Below are 5,939 nucleotides of genomic sequence, written 5' to 3' on the forward strand. Positions count from 1 at the left end.
CTGGTGCGATTATACTCAGAGATTAGAATACTCCAAAGTTCAAAAATTTTGATCCTTACAAAAACAAATAGTATTTTTATTGTAACTTTTTTATTTGACATCCGATTGATATGGCAAAATGTTTACTTTGAGAGCCAATTTCTTCTAATGTTCTTTTGAAATAAAAAGAATATATTAAGGGCCTACAACTCGGTAGCTTACACAACTATGTGAAAACGACTTCCTACATTAGAAGGAACTATGATAAAAAATTTGATATATCAATTTTAAAAATCGGATATCAAATAAAAAAGTTACAATAAAAAGCCATTTGAGCTGTTTTTGTAAGGAGCAAAAACATTTAAAAAAAATTGTCTCGAAATCCTCTTAGCTTCAAGCTTCAAATTAGAGGCTGCTTTTTTTGTATGGGGACCAACCCGGACTATTGCACACTTGCTTCTTAATTACTACTAAATTAGTCATGTAGTATTGTTCTGTTGTATTACCAGGCAACTTCACTATGGGGTGTCATGAAGTGCTCCATAAACTGTTCACGCACATTTACTGTATTGCTTGCTGGCCTACCTAAAGTACTGCTTAGCCGAATTGATGGGATCATTCCGCTTTCTCCAAGCTCCATTCGCCAATTAACTTGAACAGCAACACCATTTGTCTCACTACCTCTGTCATAGAGGTTTACGCCGATCACTTTATCGGCGGCGGCGGCGTAGGCTCTATTATATACTGGCGGCGGCGGCGTGGGCGGCGCGCCGGTGTACGCCGGTGTTCTTACTTTAAAAAGCTTGATTTTTCTCTTTAAAAAAATAATATTTAGGAAAGGTTTTGTTTGTTTTTATTTAAGGAAATCAACGTGTTGGCCATTTCGGAAAGATCCGGTGTTTTTGCCTCAAGATCTCGCAGACCGTTCAAAAATTTTCAGGAGTAGCTCTTTGCTGAGGGGTTGTCCCTCGTTCGCTTACTCCAGAGAGGCTTCAAACCTAACCCCGGTCTTTGGAACTGGTACTGCTGCTTCTGCTGAAAAGAAATAGAGATACATAAAATAGTCAAACTTTTGTCTATATATCTCGTGCAAAGCGTAGTTTCACCTAGGGTTAACTCCTAATAATCGTCGACAATTCCTTTAAATCATCTGTGGCTCTTTGGCGGCCACGCACAAAGGCGACTTACGGTTGCTATTAATGGTCATTTAATACTCATGACTCTCGTGGCACAGGGCACAGTTGTTTCGGCTGTTTTTAAGAGCTATTACCGATGTGCGAACAGTAGCAGTCCCGACCACCAGTCTCTATCACGCCTCCTGACCCTTATACCATATGCCAGCACAGAAGCTATAGGAGTGCGACTTCGAACTCATACCTTCGTTGACGTCGCTTTCCTAGAAGCTCTAGGTGTAGCTCCGAAGAGTTTCCAACGGATGCTTTTGTCGCGCTATGCTGCCGAGCTACACCAGAGAAACAACTTGAAACTTTAGGGAGTGACTATACGACCAAAGATGTCGCTCTCGAAATCATAAGAAGTCTAAGTGGATGTCATTGCGAAATGGGTGAAAATCGTATAATCTTCGGCGCATCTACATAATTAAAATTTTACAAGGACCCTGGATAAAATTTTTAAAATGTAGACCAAAGTTTGCAGACGTTTGTGTTCACAACATTGAGTTCAATAGTCTCCGTTACATCAAAATGATATTTTAGAATGAAAGTCGACCGATTTTAAGTTGAAAGATTTTAACTTCGGTTTTCCGGCCTTATGATAAAGAGCTCAGTATGGATGACCGCGTAGCTTCAGTTTTCAGACTATTTCGACTGTCCACTACGTTAGGGTAATAGCACATACGGTCCTTAGTTCGACTGTCTTCGGAAAGATTTTCATTCACCACTTTGATTGTTCTTGCGAAGGACAAAGCCTCACCTGGTAAATATATGTGCCTACGTATCCACATTTGTAAAAGGAGCCGTAACATGTAGGTGATATTTAAACTTCGTGATAGGCTTTAATCAATGTGATTCACTCCAAGGGACTAGTTTTGGATAGGGCCGCCAACTTTAGGAAATCGCAAGCCGGGAGACTTGGGTGTTGAAGGATTAAGTGTGAAAATCAAAATTAACATTTCAGACCCTATTGTATAGTTTCGCAAATAGACAACAGATGTTTGAATGTAAGCCCAAGTGATTTTTCAAACCCTTCTCATACGTACATATGTCCTCAACTTAATTATGAGGTAAGAATCATTTCAAAGGAGTGTGTATGCCCCTAGAACCTACTTAAAGATTTTGCGTCACTGATTTCGCTTATTCTTTCAGCCAATCGCAATATATATTTTTTTTTAAATCGGCACCTTTTTTGGTTTATTTGCTTTTTTTAACAACTTGAGGACAATTTCAAAACATATTCCCATCGGATCATTTTATTGGAATTCATTGTCCATTATTAATTTTTTGAAATATGCAAAGTGAGCAAATAAAATTAATATATAAATTTTCTTTTAGTGTTTTGTTTTAATAACTTGGTGAATTGGGTGATACAAAGTCCGTGTTAAGCTGACATCGCCTGTTTTTTTAAATAACTTTTGAACAGTTAGGAAGACTTAAATTTCGCAATTAGTTTCTTATAACTGGCAGTGATGCGCATACGTTGATACCACTTTCGACCATATCCGACCAATTTTCGACATGAACAATAAATGGCCTAAACAGTCTTAAACGAGTAGAAAATATAGTAACGCGCCGGACGCCGCCGCCGCGCCGATATTTTTGACATTCGGCGCCGGCGTGCGAAAAACGACCCTAATCGGCGGCGTATATCTCTACTCTGTCAGATGTTCTCAGATTTACTGACTTGCGGCTTAAAAGAAAATTGTGTAGGACGCAAATGGCGATAACAATAGCTTTCGCGTATTCTGGTTTCACGTCCATTGGCCTACTAAGAATTCAGTACCGCGATGCACATATGCCGAACACATTTTCAACCACATTTCTGGCTAGAGATAGCCTATAGTTGAAAATTTTGTGCGACATAACTTGTTCACGATAACAAAAAGGTTTCGTTATGTACGGTTTCAAAGGCAAAACCTCGTCAGCAAAAATTACAAAAGGCATTTCATTTCCTTCATGTGGAAGTGGCTTCGGTGGTGGCAAATTAGTTGTATTTTCAGCAAGTGCAGTAGAAAGTGGACACATCTGTGTATTTTGGAATAGGAGTTCATAACTATTTATACTAAATTCCAAGATTTTGTAGCAGAATTACCTTCCAAATACACCACCATCAGATTCACGGACATATGATCTAACTTCAAACAAAAATTTGTAGTCGGCGTCCACTAGAGCCATGAGAACAATGCTGTTGAATTTTTTATAATTAAAGTACTCAGAGCCGCAGTTTGCTGGTGCCTTAATATCTACATGCTTGCCATCCAGTGTCCCACAGCAATTAGGGAAACTCCATCGCTGTCAAAACGTTGCGCAACTTCTGTCCATTCTTCATGACTGCTGGGAACCTTGACGCAATATAACTAACATTAATATATGTGTAGGTTTGTGTCTGATTAAAGAAATCACATGAATACTCACCTTTAAAAATTATTCTTTCAAAGCTTCAAAAATAGCACGACATGTCTCACATATGGTATGACAGACGGTAGTTTTTCCCAACATCAGTCATCAGGCTGGAAAAGATATCTCCTGTTGCCAAGTAACGTAAAGTTACTGCCAACTTTTCCCCTACCGAGATAGCTTCCCGGAACTTTGTATTAGCTTTGCAAACGTATGGAGCATTGTGAATGATGACAAAGTGTGATCTCTTATCTCTCAACTGCCTGACAGGCTGTTCAATATGGCTACTTTTTAGCGTTTTGACAGGCTGTTCAATATGGCGGCGCCTATCTTCAGCGGGTGATAGAAAGAGATACAGAATGAGACAGCGATAGTCAAATACGAATCAGGTGATCCAATCACTTTGGAATTTTGACGATTATGCAGAAGAGATCACACTTTTTCATCATTCACAATGGTATGGAATTATGCGCTCCACACGAAAGTCAGAGTATTGAAGTGTAAAATCGAACGACACTTAAAACCATTAAATTCAACCCTGAATATGTATCCAAATTTCTACTGAATAAATATGTTTTTACTTCCGGTTTGAATTACTTTCTAATGTGTCGTGTCTTTTATTAAACTGCGTGGAATAATCAATTTACAATAGGTTATGGGCCCTTAATACGCGAAATATTATTGATAAAGTTTAATAAAATATATTTTCTAAACGGTTGAACATCTACTAAACGCGGATTGACTGCTTTTAACAGAATAATCACTGATTTTTTTCTCAACATGACGACAAACGCAGTAACCTTTCCATTCGAAAAATTAAAAGGTCGCGAAAACTTTGACGTTTGGAAACGCCACGCCAAATCCTATCTTGTAATAAAGAACTGCTGGAAGGTAGTTGAAACAGAACTACCCGCAGAACCTTCAGACAAGGAAAAAGACAGCGATGAACATGCACTAGCTGAAATAACCCTAATGATAGAGCCAAATAACTTTTCACATATAGCAATGGCTACAACGGGTCATCAAGCATGGAAAGCATTATTTTCCGCATATGAAGACACTGGTCTTTCGCGAAAAGTGAAGGTATTGAAGCAACTAGTGCAGTGTAAACCTTTTAATTACGTATCAGTACAGGAATACGTAAATTCGGTCGTGATGACGTCACTTAAAGTGCAAAATGCCGGCCTCAGCATCGACGAAGAGCTTACCGCATCGTTAATGTTGGCGGGGCTACCAGACGAATTTGGTTCACTTGTATTAGCCGTCGAAAACACCAAAGATAAACTTACGATCGATAGCATAAAAACACTCTTGTTGCAACATGTTAAATTTGATAACGTGAATACATGTGGTGAGAATGCACTTTATCAACCACAAAGTCCAACTTTAAGGGAAAGTCAAATCAATCAAATCAATTTCAATGCCATTCTTGCAAGCAGCTTGGTCATATTGCTAGAAATTGTCCTAACAAAAGTCAGCGCGATGGTAATGCCAAAAAGGGCCAAAATGTTCTTTTCGCATCACTTCTTTCGCATGACATTCGTAATAAATACGAATGGTTTGTTGATTCTGGCGCAACTTCACATATGACTAGAAATTGTAATGTGACCGTTGATGAAGTGCCAGTTGTAAATAAAAACATTCTAGATGCAAATAATAAAAGAATTAAAGTCAAATCAAAAGGTAATGTAAATATGCGTTTATAAGCGAAAAAAGAGCAAACAGATGCTGTAGTGAAAAATGTGGAATACGTACCAGACTTGTTTGCAAATTTGCTATCGGTACGGCAATTGACTATGAATGGAAATAAAATTATGTTCGAAGGTAATGAGTGCAAAATTTACAATAGCAACAAAAAGTTGATAGCAACCGCAAATGTGGTGAATGGTTTATATCGTCTAAATTGTGATACAGAATATAATCACGACTCGAAAAGCAACAATGCATTTTTGCTCGCGATAATTATCAGCTTTGGCATAGAAGAATGGGGCACATTTGCCCAGAGCATTTAAAAAAAATTAAATGTGAATTTGTTGGTATTGACTTTGAAAAAGCAAGTAAAGAAAGTTGTGTGGTTTGTGTGCAAGGAAAGCAAACGCGTGCTTCTTTTAAAAGCAGTGGCAGTTGGGCAAAAAATTTGCTCGATTTAGTACACACGGACGTAATGGGTCCATTTGCAGAAAAGTCTTTCTCTGGCGCTAGTTATTTATTGACATTCGTTGATGATTTTTTCATAAATTGTTCGTAGTGCCTATTAAACACAAATCTGAAGTTTTTGACGAGTTCGTCAAATTCAAGAAACTGGTTGAGAAACAGTGTTCGCACAAAATAAAAATGATTCGTTCAGACAATGGCACCGAGTATATTAACGTAAAATTTAAGAACTTC

At 38.2% G+C, this 5,939-nt stretch overlaps 1 pseudogene; it reads right to left on the reverse strand.

The window, feature by feature from the left end:
- Window positions 1-454: 454 nt before the first annotated feature.
- On the reverse strand, window positions 455-3,653 carry LOC137234342 (uncharacterized; annotated as a pseudogene).
- Between the last annotated feature and the right edge of the window lie 2,286 nt (window positions 3,654-5,939).

This window comes from Eurosta solidaginis, chromosome X, assembly GCF_040869045.1.
Source record: "Eurosta solidaginis isolate ZX-2024a chromosome X, ASM4086904v1, whole genome shotgun sequence".
NCBI classification, from domain to species: domain Eukaryota; kingdom Metazoa; phylum Arthropoda; class Insecta; order Diptera; family Tephritidae; genus Eurosta; species Eurosta solidaginis.